The 12,857-nt window shown below is 51.1% G+C and overlaps 1 protein-coding gene across 4 annotated transcripts in view; it reads left to right on the top strand.

Annotated features, from left to right (window-relative positions):
* Positions 1 to 513: 513 nt before the first annotated feature.
* CTIF (cap binding complex dependent translation initiation factor) overlaps positions 514 to 12,857 on the top strand; it is a 154,632-nt gene continuing 142,288 nt past the window's right edge. The window contains exon 1 of one of the 4 annotated variants that reach the window (XM_061354819.1): positions 514 to 687. The gene's annotated coding sequence lies outside the window, so the exon portion shown is untranslated. The remainder of the gene's footprint in view (positions 688 to 12,857) is intronic. The other 3 variants (XM_061354818.1, XM_061354821.1, XM_061354820.1) reach the window with 3 other exon arrangements.

The following is a 12,857-nucleotide window of genomic DNA, read 5'->3' as shown; positions in this document are numbered from 1 at the left end:
CTCTTCCCTGTGAGGGTGCTGAGGCGCTGGCACTGGGTGCCCAGAGAAGCTGTGGCTGCCCCATCCCTGGCAGTGTTCAAGGCCAGGTTGGACACAGGGGCTTGGAGCAAGCTGCTCCAGTGGAAGGTGTCCCTGCCTGTGGCAGGGGTTGGAGCTGGATGAGCTTTAAGGTCCCTTCCAACCCAAACCACTCTGGGATTCTATAAGGAAACACTCGCCATTTCCTTCCTTTAAGCCCAGTTAACCCCTCACCCTTGCATGGACACCGCTGGTCCATGATGAGGAGGGGTGGGCGAGGCTGCGTTCCCGGCCTGAATCCCTTGGGATGCCGCATGGGGGGGGAAGGGGAGCGGGACTTACCGCGTTGAACGCGCGGTGTGAACCCGGTCCCGGTGCGTGCGGATCCGGCCGGGCAGGGCCGGGCCGAGCGGGGCCCGGGGCTCTGACTACAACTCCCGGCAGCGCCGGGGGAGGCCGCGGCGGGGTGGGGCGGGGCTGGCGGCCGCGTCACTCGGGGCCGCCCCGTCCCGTCGCTCCTCCGCAGCCGGTGTGTGCTCCGGGGCGGGCGGCGGCCCCGCGGTGCCTCTGTGTGTGAGTCCCGTCCCCCCCCATCCCCTCCCGCCGCCGGCCCCTCACCTCAGCGCGGCGCCCATGCGGCTCCCGGCGCGGCCCTGACAGCGCGGCCCGGTAAGGCGGCGGGATGACACAGCACGGGGCGGCGGGGGGGTAATGGAGTGTGTGTGCGTGGAGGGGGGTCACGTCCCGCCTTTTGTCTCCCTCAGCAGCCATGGACCCGCTGCGGGGCGGGTGTTGGCACCGCAGATGGAGCCGGGGCGGGGGCTCGGTGGCGGCGCTGCGTTGAGCGGCCTCGTCCCGGGTGGGTTCCGCTCCCTGTGCTGGCAGCTGCCGTGTGGACGTGGAGCCCCCCCCCCAGCCCCTTCCAGAGCCGGTGCTCCCTTCGGCTCGCATAGCGGAGGGCCAGGGGTGGGTTCGTGTCCGCTGCTCGGCCTCTGGAAGCTTCCCGGAGCGCTCGGTGAGCGCTGATGGAGGGCAGGGCTGGGCTCTGCTTCCATCTCTGCTGGCGAGAGAAAAGGAGAGGGGGGAACCCATCCTGCCCGTCCCTACCGCAGTTATTGGCCCTCATTGTAGGGCGGCCGTGCACAGAGCGAGCGGTGCCACCGGGGGTAACCCCCTACAAGGGGGGGGGGGGGGCATCCCCAGTCGGGATTCCCAATGGGAACGTCTCCCACCCGCTGCCGGGTCCATGGCACAGGGATGGGTTTGGGAATAGGGAGGGGGGGACTCGCCGCGGACGAGGTTTTGTTGTTGTTCGGGGGTTATTGCTTTCCTGCAGAGTCACTCCAGACGCACGTGGTCTCGGGGAGCGTGGGTGACACTGAGGGACAGCAGATGCTGGTGGCACCGGGCGGCCGGCACTTGCGGGATGGGTTTGGCTGCAGCTGCCACCGGCAGTGCCGCACGTCTGAAGGTGCCGTTGTTGGGTGTCCTTGGCTTCCCAGCGCCTCAGAACACAGTCACTGGGAGCTGGGTTTCCATTAAGATTTACCTCCTGGGGCTGCTCCCTGTTTAGGCTCATAGAATCCCAGACTGGTTTGAGTTGGAAGGGACCTTAAAGCTCCTCCAGCTCCAACCCCTGCCACGGGCAGGGACACCTTCCACTGGAGCAGCTTGCTCCAAGCCCCTGTGTCCAACCTGGCCTTGAACACTGCCAGGGATGGGGCAGCCACAGCTTCTCTGGGCACCCTGTGCCAGCGCCTCAGCACCCTCACAGGGAAGAGCTTCTGCCTAAGAGCTCAGCTCAGTCTCCCCTCGGGCAGGTTCAAGCCATTCCCCTTGTCCTGTCCCTACAGGCCCTTGTCCCAAGCCCCTCTCCAGGTTTCCTGCAGCCCCTTTAGGCACTGGAGCTGCTCTAAGGTCTCCCCTTCAGGAGCCTTCTCTTCTCCAGGCTGCCCCAGCCCAGCTCTCTCAGCCTGGCTCCAGAGCAGAGCTGCTCCAGCACTCGCAGCATCTCCATGGCCTCCTCTGGCCTCGCTCCAACAGCTCCACGGCCCTCTTGTGCTGCTGCCCCAGAGCTGGATCAGGGCTGCAGGGGGGGTCTCCCCAGAGCACAGCAGAGGGACAACCAGACCCTATCTAAAGGTTCTGAGTTTGCCTACAATGGGGCTTTGCAGTGACCAGAACCAGGTGCCTGAAGACATTCTCAGGCAGCTAAATCCATGTGAAACCTTTTCATTGTCTTGCTTGGAGCATCCTTCTGTCCCAGCTGCAGTCCCGCTGCTCTCCCCAACAGCAAGGACTCTCCGTTCTCTTCTCCTGCCATGCTCCAGAAGCTTATACAATGTTCTTGGCGCTTTCCCCCATAGTCATTATTCTGTGGAACATGGTTGGTTGTTTATGGTTTGGGTTTAATCATACTGTCTTATTTTTTTCTTATTTTTTAAGTGTCAGAAAAGGTCCAGGATTTCCTTTGTCCTCCCCACTCCCAGTAGTTGTCTTCAGAGCAGAGATGCTCTAGCCCTTGAAGTATCTTCATGGCCTCGTCTGGACTCACTCAGGGCTTCTCTGGAAAGGGTGAGACCCATACCAGTTAAGACCCCGCAATGGGTGAGGTAACCATTCCATTAGATTGGAAAGGGGCTGGCATTGTTTCCCAGCATGACGAGGAGGGCTAGAGTGCCCTGGGCCTCTCTGGAGACTGGTGCCTCCTCTGAAACAGGGCATTTCCACATCTCCCTCTATGCCACCTTCTCTCCTGAACCAGTAATCCATACACTTCCCCCAGCACTCAGGCAGGTATAGGATGAAGCATGAAGTCACAGCCTTGTTAACAGAAACAGAAGAGACAGGAGGAAGCAAAGGTGCACTGAGCTTCCACGTTATTTCCCTCCATCTAGAGACACCAAAATAAGATCAGGTGATTTAACAGTCCCTCGCCTCCAAAATGTAGAAGGCCTTTTTGGTGGTGGACCATGCTCTGAATATCCAGATGCTGACAGGGAGGTACCATGCCAGATGGGGAGCGAAGCATCCCACTCCGCTTGTGTCTTAAGTGACCCTGACAAGCAAATAGTCACACTTTTTCTCCAGTGAGCGGAAAACAACCCCATTTTATTGTGTCAGTCCATGTTATTTTTCCTTTTAAGGACCATAAAGGCTTTGCTCTGCCCTTGCTGATCCTCAGGTCGAAGAGCAAACCCTTGTGCTGGATTTTATTCCCTTGAGCCTTGAGTGAAATCTGTAGGCTGTGTTTTCCCCACGTTAAGTGTGTTAGCTTTGGCAGAGAGATGAGCAGTGTCTGTTTTGGGAAGCTCTGGCTGTGCTTGTACCTAAAGCTGTCTCCCTCTGAGCTCTGTCTGAGCCCTCCCTGTGATCTGGGAGCACCAGAGGGCTCTGTGAATGTCAGGTTGTGTGGTAGGACTTGTCCAGCTCTTACAGAGCATTCTTTTTATATAATTTATAAGATCTCAGGTTGATTTTAAAGGAAAGCGGAACAGCAGTGGTTGGATGCTGCAGGTGAAGGTGATGCAGGGAAGCAACATGTCTCGGGTGAGCTGAAGGGTAAAGCCCAGTGCCAGGACCTCCCCGGCTGATGGAAGACCAGAGAAACCATTTGTGGAGGTGAAATGAACACCATCTCTGCCTTTGCAATGAGATTTGGGAATGGAATGAGCTACTGGGGGGGGCTTTGCTGGTTTTGACACCTTTGTTCCGAAGCTGAGTCAACCTCATGCACAAATAGGATGGGAATGGTCTATGGAGGGTTCCTGAGATCCGTGAAAAAGAATGTGCAAAGCATGAAAACAGACTTGTTATAGCTGTTAGCCCTTGATCCAGACTGTGGAAGGGAAGATGACAAGGTGCTGAGTTTTATCTCCAGATGTCCCTCCTTCAGCCCTTGGTCTTGGGTGAGAAAAACACTCCTTTTGTTCTCTCTTTTCTCCCCACTTTGGGGTGAAGTGCTCTACCCTTGTCTCCTGGTGAGGACAAATTTTGCTATGGTGACTTCCCTCTTGCTTCTCATTTTGGGTTTCTCTGCCCTGTTTTTCCTTGCAGCCATCCTCGCTGCTGCTTGGTCTTTTCCCAGCAGGAGTAGTGTGAAATTGTGGTAGTTATCACTGGTTGAGTTTCTGCTTGCAGGTCTTTGCAGAGCAGCAAGAAAATCCTCCTATACCTTAATTTTCCTGAGTTCTTGCTGCTCAACTGAATCTTTGGGGTCCCGTGTGTTTGTGGGAAGCTACACCTAAAAGCATAACAAGACCCTGTGGTTTCTATGGAAGATGGGGTAGCAGACAAGCTATTTCAGCAGCTGTTTGGGGCACATTTAGCATATTGCCTGACTATTTCAATGGAGCAGTTAAATACTGCTAATGATTTTGTTCTTCATCTTGGCAGAGGCATAAAGACATTTGCATTACACATGCCATTGTTAAGTTTCAGAGTTAACAGTCTGCAGGGGTAGGTCATGGTCTTCATCAGGCAGGGGAAGGGACTGCTGTTCCTGTCACAAAAATGTGGAAGCGTTGAGGCTTCTGGATGAGGAATCTCCATAAATGCTTTGGGATGTTCTTGTGAAACTGTTCTGAGAAGGTGCAATTCTGCTACCTGAGTATAATTAGCACATTACTGAGTCATCCAATGTAAAGGATTAGTGCAGCTAACCAATCATTTTCTGTTTGTTTGAGAGACTGGCTGTTTTGTTTTTATTTATTTATGTATGTGTTTGTATATGCATATATATACACAGAGTAATTTACAACATAGATGCCTTGCTGGTGATCCTAAGGAAAACGTTTCCTGCTCAGTTCAGACTGAAATGGGGATGACATTGGATGTTCTCAAAAGTTTTATATATTTAACCACCAACTTTCCTGCTGAAGAGAGAGGTTTTGGTTCTTCCGTGACTGCCTCAGGCTGTGCCATGGTTGGTTTTGGTTTGTTGGACTCTGCATCGTCATCGTCATTCTTCTGCAATATAGAGGTACCCCAAGAGTGGCTAGGATTGGGGTGGTGTCTCTATAATGTATTAGATATCTGTTGTTTTTAATTAGCTTTTTGAGACTCCTTTGAGGCGGTCCAAGGAGTTCTGAGGCTTTAGGGACCACAGGTTGAGAGGAGTAGTCTTATGCTTACTTCAGAAGAGCCATTGCTCCTGTCTCCTCTCCTCCACAGGTAACCCTTTGCCTCCCCTGTCCCCCAGGCACGTAGCAGTCGTGTTACAGGAGAAGGAAAACCTGGTTTCTTGGGTGGCAGGAGAAGCTGTGGTGACATAACTAAACTTGTGTCTCTGCTATCTCTGCAGGACCAAATCCTGCTGTGCCTGTCAGCCAGGAGCCTGCCGCAGGAGGGTTTCATAACGTACAGCAATTTACCGAGGGCGTCTCCTCTGTGGCCACCAGCATTAGCTCAGCTTCACCTCCTTCCATGGCATGCTTATGTCTGCCAAGCTGCTGGGTGCTGTTGGAAGACATCTGTAGCCCTGAGGTGGCAGGATAGAAAGGGTTATGGGTGGGATGACATGCCTGTGGTGGTGATGTCCCAGGGATGAGGAGCAAGGTGTGTGGCTGTGTGGCGTGCACCCTCCCTTGGTGTCACGTCATACCTGGGTGACTTGAGGATGCACTTGGGTGCCCACAAGCTTCTTGTTTCCCACCAGTGATTTTAATTGGCCTTAATGCAAAAAAACCCGACCCAACCAACCTTCCTCCTCCTTCTGTAGCTGGCCCAGCTTGCTGGGACTGGTTTGTACAGCCAGGGAAACTGAGAAGGCTTCACCACCACTGGAGCCTGCCTGGCACTGAAGCAGAAGCTACAGGGAGACACGCAACAGCCACCAGCTTCCTTCTGGGATGGGGAGCCATTAACAGAGTGCGTAATTCATTCTGAAACATGCTTGTGAGCTCATGAAATCCTGGAGGAGCTTGGCTTGTGTTCACTGGGACCTTGGGAGAAGCTGTTGCTCGCAACCAAGCTGTCACCATCCCTTTGCCACTGGTTGCATTGGGTGCTAGCTGGCACCAGAGGCAAGTGGCTGAGGTGGCATGGGAAGAGTAGCATGGGACTCTGCAGTGCAGCACACTGCAGCAGTCTGGGTCTCTATGCCATGTGATGTAGGAGTGATGGCACCCAGTCCATCCCCAAGCCAGTGTTGAGAAGGTCTTCTGCAAGTAAGTAGGTGTGATCACAAGTGTTTTGCATCCTTTGGCTGAATCTCACAAGTCTGTCTTTGCAAGCAGAACACTTCAGAGCTAGAACAGAATGCACTGCAGATGTTTAAGGTGTCTCAGCCATCATAAGCATTGAGCATGTTTGTGAAGGCAGAGCTTTGCCAACCAGCATGGGTGGCAAGCCTTGGGTGGGATTGGGGCTGGTGTAGAGCTGGGCTTACAGAGGGCTGTGAGCTGCCCCTTCTGCTATATGGTCCATGAAGATGTTATTTTGGGGCCACCAGCTTCTGCAGCAGGCTTTGAAAGGAGTTTGTGTCTGTGAAAACATATTTTGGTGTTTGATAATGGGTGATCTTGCAGGAATAATCATGGGGTGAATTTTAAAGGATTTTTTGTTCTGCAGAGAATTGTGCATTCTGGTCACTGTTTGGACTGTGGTGTAGGCTGAATCCAACCAAGCCAGCCCAGAGCAGTGATCTGCAAATGCTGTTTTGCTGCTAGGTGCTCCCTGCATAACCCAGCCAGAAGCAAGCCTCTGGGCTGGAGGGCTCCTGAATGCAGCGTCCAGCTCCAGCGAAGCCAGTGGGAATGTTAGTAAAGTGCTGTCAAAAATAACCATTATGGGTGTCTGGGCAAGAGAGGAAAAGAAAGCAGGAAGGGTTGTGGTAGTACTATGGTTGTCAGGTGGAGTTTAATAACAGAGAAGTGTTTTATGTTTAAGGTGGTGTTTGCTTTGCATGGTGAGAAGAGACAGGGGTGGATAAATCAAGGTATATTGGTGATCCATATGTCTCTTCCCAGCAGGGTGATTTGCTTGGAGGCATCCTTGATTACATTTTTCCCAGCTAGGGAAGCTGGGCTGGCGATCCTAAAGCTTGCAGCAATATTTTTTGCAGCTGGAGGCTTTACAACAGCAGCAGGAGGATGCTCAGGGTGCTTTTGGAAATGATGTATTTTCTTTTTCTTGCCACGTGCATATTTCATCATTGAAAGCTCATAGATGGGTTATGGAGAGTTTTCAGGGTCCGTGGGGTCTCACCGCTATAGCTCTAAAGGAAGCCTCTAAATGAGGTGCCTCTAAAAGTGGAGGAGGTCACGGATGTGGATGGAGAGGCTGAAGAGCCGCAGGGGACCAGCTGTGATGAAGTGATGGATGTCTTTCTCCAACAGCTTTTTCCCCTTATTTTGAGGCTAGCGGTTTCTCACATCCTGGCGGCAGCTCTGCAGTGAAAACACACGCTTCTGGAAAGCTCTGCTGGGGAACGGGGAGTTCTCCATCACTTCCTGCATCCTTGCGCTGTCCATCCTTGTGCCAGGCTGGCGCAGGCAGAGGAGCGTTTTCTCCTGCCTTTGCAGGTGCTTGGAGCAGCATTGGTGGTGGGCAGGACATCATGGCCCTGTGGAGCACTTCATTGTCAGAACAGCATCATCCTTCCCTGCCTTGGTGCTTTTAATACAACGATTCACCCCAGGGCGCTAGTCCCTCTCCCTCCCTCCTGGGTTTTGGAACATCTGCAGAGCACACATCATCCTTCTCGGAGTCAGCTCCAAGAAAGGGTATTTACTCAGCCTTTTTTTAAATGTATTTTCATTACATGGGGTGAGCAGTTTATTTACTGACTCAAACAGCTGCTTTGAAGCTTCTCCTGTGTGTTTCAGTGATTTCTTTTTGTTTGTTTGGTGTTTTGTTTTTTTTAATTAACAGAAATGAGGCTTATGCGCACAGACTGGCTGTCGCTCATTATTCCTCCAGAAGCTTTTTTAACCCAGGGTTTAATTCAGCCAGATTTGACAGAGGACTGCAGGTCTCAAAGATAAGAACTTACAGGCTGTAAGAAAGAGGGCGGAAGAGAGAAATCCAAATTTCTTCTCTCTTTTCTCTGTGCCTACAAGGAGAAGCTGCAGCAATTGTGAGCTTAAATATCATTTGTCTGGGTGCAAGTGGGTCGGTTAACTAGAAATACCTTTAGTAATTCACTACATTTTCTTGAAATAAATGATCCAAATCATCTTGAACATGGAGAAGGAGAGAAGTGGAGTAGGGGCGCTGCCAGGGAATGTGTGATGGGATGATTCTAATGACTTACAAAGGACCCTTCTAACCCGAACTATTGTATTGTATGTTACCACACTGTTCCCAGGATTCTGTGCTTGTGCATGACCACCAGGCTTGCAGTGACAAGCTGGTGGCTGGTTTATCTCTGGAGTCTCCTGCCTGTAACAGTAGTTCAAAAGGGTTTTCCAGCTTTGAGCTTAGCCTCGCCACCTACCTGCTGGGATGGATAATGAGGTACTATTACACTATTACTTCTAGTAGTAATGTTTCATGCTCTCGTAGAGCATTTGGACATTGAAGAGTGGATAAAATCTGTCCCCAAAGCTTTCCCGGGCTCTGCCCAGACTCGCTGCACTTTCCCATCAAGACTCAGGTGCTGCTGGCAGCATCGCCTGGAGGAGATGAGGCAGCAGCACAGTGGCATTCCAGCATTGTCCATTGTCCGTGAACTTGCCTTGGAGCTGGAGCTGCTGTTTAAAGTGATGAGTGAGCCCCAGTTCCGAAAGGTGCCGGAAATGATGCTCTGCCCCCTCTGCTCCTGACAGCCCTTCCCATTCCAGCTGCAGCACGAGGCTGCCTTATCTGTCCCTTCCGTTTTTGCCGTTGCTTCGTGCACTTTAATTATTTTTTTTTTTTTAAACTGGGAATTCTCTTCCTTTTTTGTCAGCTTGGGGAATGGATTTTCTTGCACTCTATTTAGGGCTCTGGGGGAGGAAGTGACTCAGCCTTTCCCCTGCTCCGGTTTGCACTGTCATCCCTTGCTGGCTTTGCTGAGGTTTTCCCTTGAGCACCTCCAGTTACACTCGGCTCATTCAGCAGGAGCCTGTCTGCCTCCTCACCCCACGTTTTGGTGGGGAAGGACAGTGGGGGGGGGGGAGGATGAGCCGTTGGCAGGAGCTTTGCCTGTGCCAGGAGGATAATAATGCAGTGAGAAGGACACGTTGCCAGGTCTGCAGCAGTGCCAGGTCTCCTGCTCTGCTCCTCATCCATGAGTGTGGACATCTGCAGAGAGGCAGGCGAGTCCAGCTACATGAAGTCTGGGGAGCTAGCCTAGCCATACTGCTGAAATTTGGTGAAATTTGATGAAATTTTGGTGAAATTTGGTGTCATGGACTAACCAAGGTGCTGTGGTTGGAACCCAGCCAGTAACTCAGCACCAAGCTGCCGTTTGCTCACCCCCTGGCTTCCCTCCTCAGGGTGGATGGGGAGGAGAATGGAAGCATATAAACCCCACGGGCTGAGATAAGAACAGTCCAATAGCTAAAATAAAGTACAATAAAGTGATAATAGAAAGAATACCAACAATAATAATAATAGGAAACAACAAGATAAGAAATGAAAGCTCAGGAGCACAAGTGATGCACCATGCAATTGCTCACCACCCACCGACTGATACCCAGCCTGACCCAAGCAGGGATCGGTCCCTTCCAGGTGACTCCCCCCAGTTTCTATACTGGGCACGACATACTGTGGTATGGAATACCCCTTTGGCTAGTTTGGGTCAGCCCTATCTCTGCTCCCTCCCAGCTTCTTGTGCCACTCCTCACTGGCAGAGCATGAGACTGAAAAGTCCTTCACCAGGATAACTGCTACTGAGCAACAACCAAACCATCGCTGTGTTACCAGCATTGTTCTCACACTAAAGCCAAAACACAGCAGTGTACCAGCTGCTGGGGAGAAAAATAACTGTGACAGCTGAACCCAGGACACAAGGAGAGGAGGTGACTCCGGTCGTGCTGCCAGCCCTGCTGAAGGATGCCATGCTGCCCGGGCACTGGTGGGAGAGGTCTGCGTGGATGATGGATGGATGGTGACGCTTGCTCTGTGCAGGGCTACGGCCAGCTTGCCTTTCACGGCAGAGCTGAGCCAGCTGCTAAATACCAGGGTGAGAGCATCGCTTGCTCTCCACAGGGCTTTCAGATGCTGCTGCTCAGCAAGGGAGTCCCTAAGTCGTCTGCCACTGTAAATGAAACCAGGCCATGTCCTGTATGAGAAACAATGGCATTAGTTTGCAGTTTCAGCTTCTTTTTAAAGAGGAGAAGTGAAAATAAAAAGAAGAAGAAACGCCCAACCTTTTCTCTCCCCTCCAAAGCCCAGAGACTCAAGCCCTGAAAGCAGTTTGGATCTGCTCAGGAAATTCCAACATGCGCCACTTAATCCTTTGTTTTAAAAAGTTTTTGGAGCAGGGATTAGCTTCGCCTCAAATCATTCTTCTCTCAAATCTTGTCCTCTCTCAAATCATTACTTTCAGGAGTGCATGTATACTATATACATATATAATTTGTATGTGAGGGAATCCTTCCTGGGCAGATCTTACCTCCACAGCAGCAGTCCTGAGACTTTGCTGTCCCCTTCTCCCATGTGCTCCCTCAGCTCCTGGGTTGGCTCTGGCTGGGAGCAACGTCTTGTATGTGCTGCAGGAGCTTGGGCGCTGTTTTATTGGTAGCTTGTGGTAATAGGTCAGTACTCACTGTTCATCCATGAGGTGCATGCAGCAAAGTTTGATCCCCCTTTGACATGGCTGAATTGGTGCATTTTATAGTTTCACAAGCCTTTGGTACAATATTGGTAACTCCAGATGTAGCCTTATTGAAGCTCATGTGCTGTGAGCAGACTTCTCTGGTGGTCACAAGATTCAAGCTTTTTTTTTGTGTGTGTAGCTTAATACCTCATTTGGCATCAAGGATTGTAGCCATTGATACAGACCTTACTCTTGACCTTGTGCTTGAGAAGAACTTAAAAGCAAGGCCTTTTTGGCACGGTGGATGGTGGCCTCATGTCACAGGACTGGTGCCAGCAGAGCTTCTAATAGCTTGGTAATATTAGACTTGCCCAGCAGGGCTAGACCAAGCTTCTGCAGTGTGGCTGAAGCATCACTAAGGTACATCCAGCTGAATAGAGGCTGCCTGGGACTCCTCATAGTGAACAACTAATGCAGTATGCTGGTGGCAGAGGTGCTGCGTGGAGTGCCCCAGAATAGAGCCTTGACTAATTCAAAATCTTGGGGTAAGGAGCACAGAACCCAGGACATGGAAGTTATGTATAATCTTTGTTGGGATCTTTGTTGAATCAGACCAGTCCAGTTCAGCCAGATGTTTCTGGAGAAGGTGTGGTAGCCTTGCAGGAGGCAGATTTCACCTGCCCCTCACAATACTTGCCTTCTCAAGGAGCTCTTTGAGACCTCACTTGAAGCATTGTGTGCAGTTCTGGTGTTCTTAACATAAAAAGGACTTGTATCTGCTGGAACAAGTCCAGAGGAGGCCACGAGGATGATCAGGGGACTGGAGCACCTCCCATATGAAGACAGGCTGAGAAAGTTGGGGCTGTTCAGCCTGGAGAAGAGAAGGCTGCGTGGAGACCTCATAGCAGCCTTCCAGTATCTGAAGGGGGCCTATAGGGATGCTGGGGATGGACTCTTTATTAGGGACTGTAGTGGTAGGACAAGGGGTAATGGGTTAAAACTGAAACAGGGGAAGTTTAGATTGGATATAACGAGGAAATTCTTTCCTGTTAGGGTGGTGAGGCACTGGAATGGGTTGCCCAGGGAGGTTGTGAATGCTCCGTCCCTGGCAGTGTTCAAGGCCAGGTTGGACAGAGCCTTGGGTAGCATGGTTTAGTGTGAAGTGTCCCTGCCCATGGCAGAGGGGTTGGAACTTGATGATTTTAAGGTCCTTTCCAATCATAACTATTCTGTGATTCTATAAGTGCATGGAGATGGCTCTCTCCTGCAGTGCCAGCCATAAATGCACAAGGAAAAAGGATGATTGGAAAGACAAATGGGGCACTTTGAAAGGAATAACAGAATGATAGAATGGTTTCTGTTGGAAGGGACCTTAAAACTCATCCAGTTCCAGCCCCTGCCATGAGCAGGGACACCTGCTAGATCAGCTTGCTGCAAGACCTGTCTAACCTAGCCCAGCTTTTCCAGGAATGGGACGAATGTGGTGGTACACGGATGGCTCTGCTGGTGGTTAAGCTGTCTCTTGCTGGGGGGTGTAGGGTGTACTGGGAATTCTGAAGTTGGTCATCTAGAACTGCTTCAGAAACCAAACTTGGTTTTTACCTCCTTGTGTTCATCTTGTTTTCTTCTCTCTTAAGAAACCCAACCAAATCATGAGCCTGTCAGAGGCCGTTAGTTAACCAGTGTGGTGGTTGTAAAGCAGTCAGTGGCATGACTCTCAGGTCCCTCAGACTGGATGTCAAGAGATGGATCTGTTAGCAAGTCCTCCCCTCTGTCTTTTAATACTTCTGACCTTTTCACATATCTACAAGCGTTATGCTGAGCTTGATGGGAAGTGTCAGCCAGTAACGCCTTCCTCTCCATAGGCTAATGTCTCCATAGCCTCAGACTGTAATTTTCCACTTATTTCCTTAATTCTGTTTATCCATTTTATTGCAGTGGACACAGTAATCTTGTGCTTTCAGATTGTCTCTTCTTGGGTCTCCTCCATATCATCCACTGATGCAGATGAAAAGCCAGAGCCTTGTCCTTGCAGCACCTACACTCAGCTGAAGCTACATTAGCTCTCTTGTAAGCATCTCTGTCTATTGATTACAGCATTAGGAGGAATGTCAGCTTGGAATGGCTTTGATTAGCCAATTTTAACAAAAAAAGC

The sequence above is a fragment of the Neopsephotus bourkii genome, unplaced genomic scaffold, assembly GCF_033783945.1.
Source record: "Neopsephotus bourkii isolate Nb327-2 ecotype Australia unplaced genomic scaffold, CSIRO-AGI_Nbou_v1 NB_749, whole genome shotgun sequence".
Lineage (NCBI taxonomy): Eukaryota > Metazoa > Chordata > Aves > Psittaciformes > Psittacidae > Neopsephotus > Neopsephotus bourkii.
The sequence above is the reverse complement of the archived record's forward strand: the minus strand, read 5'-3'. Positions and strand labels throughout refer to the sequence as shown.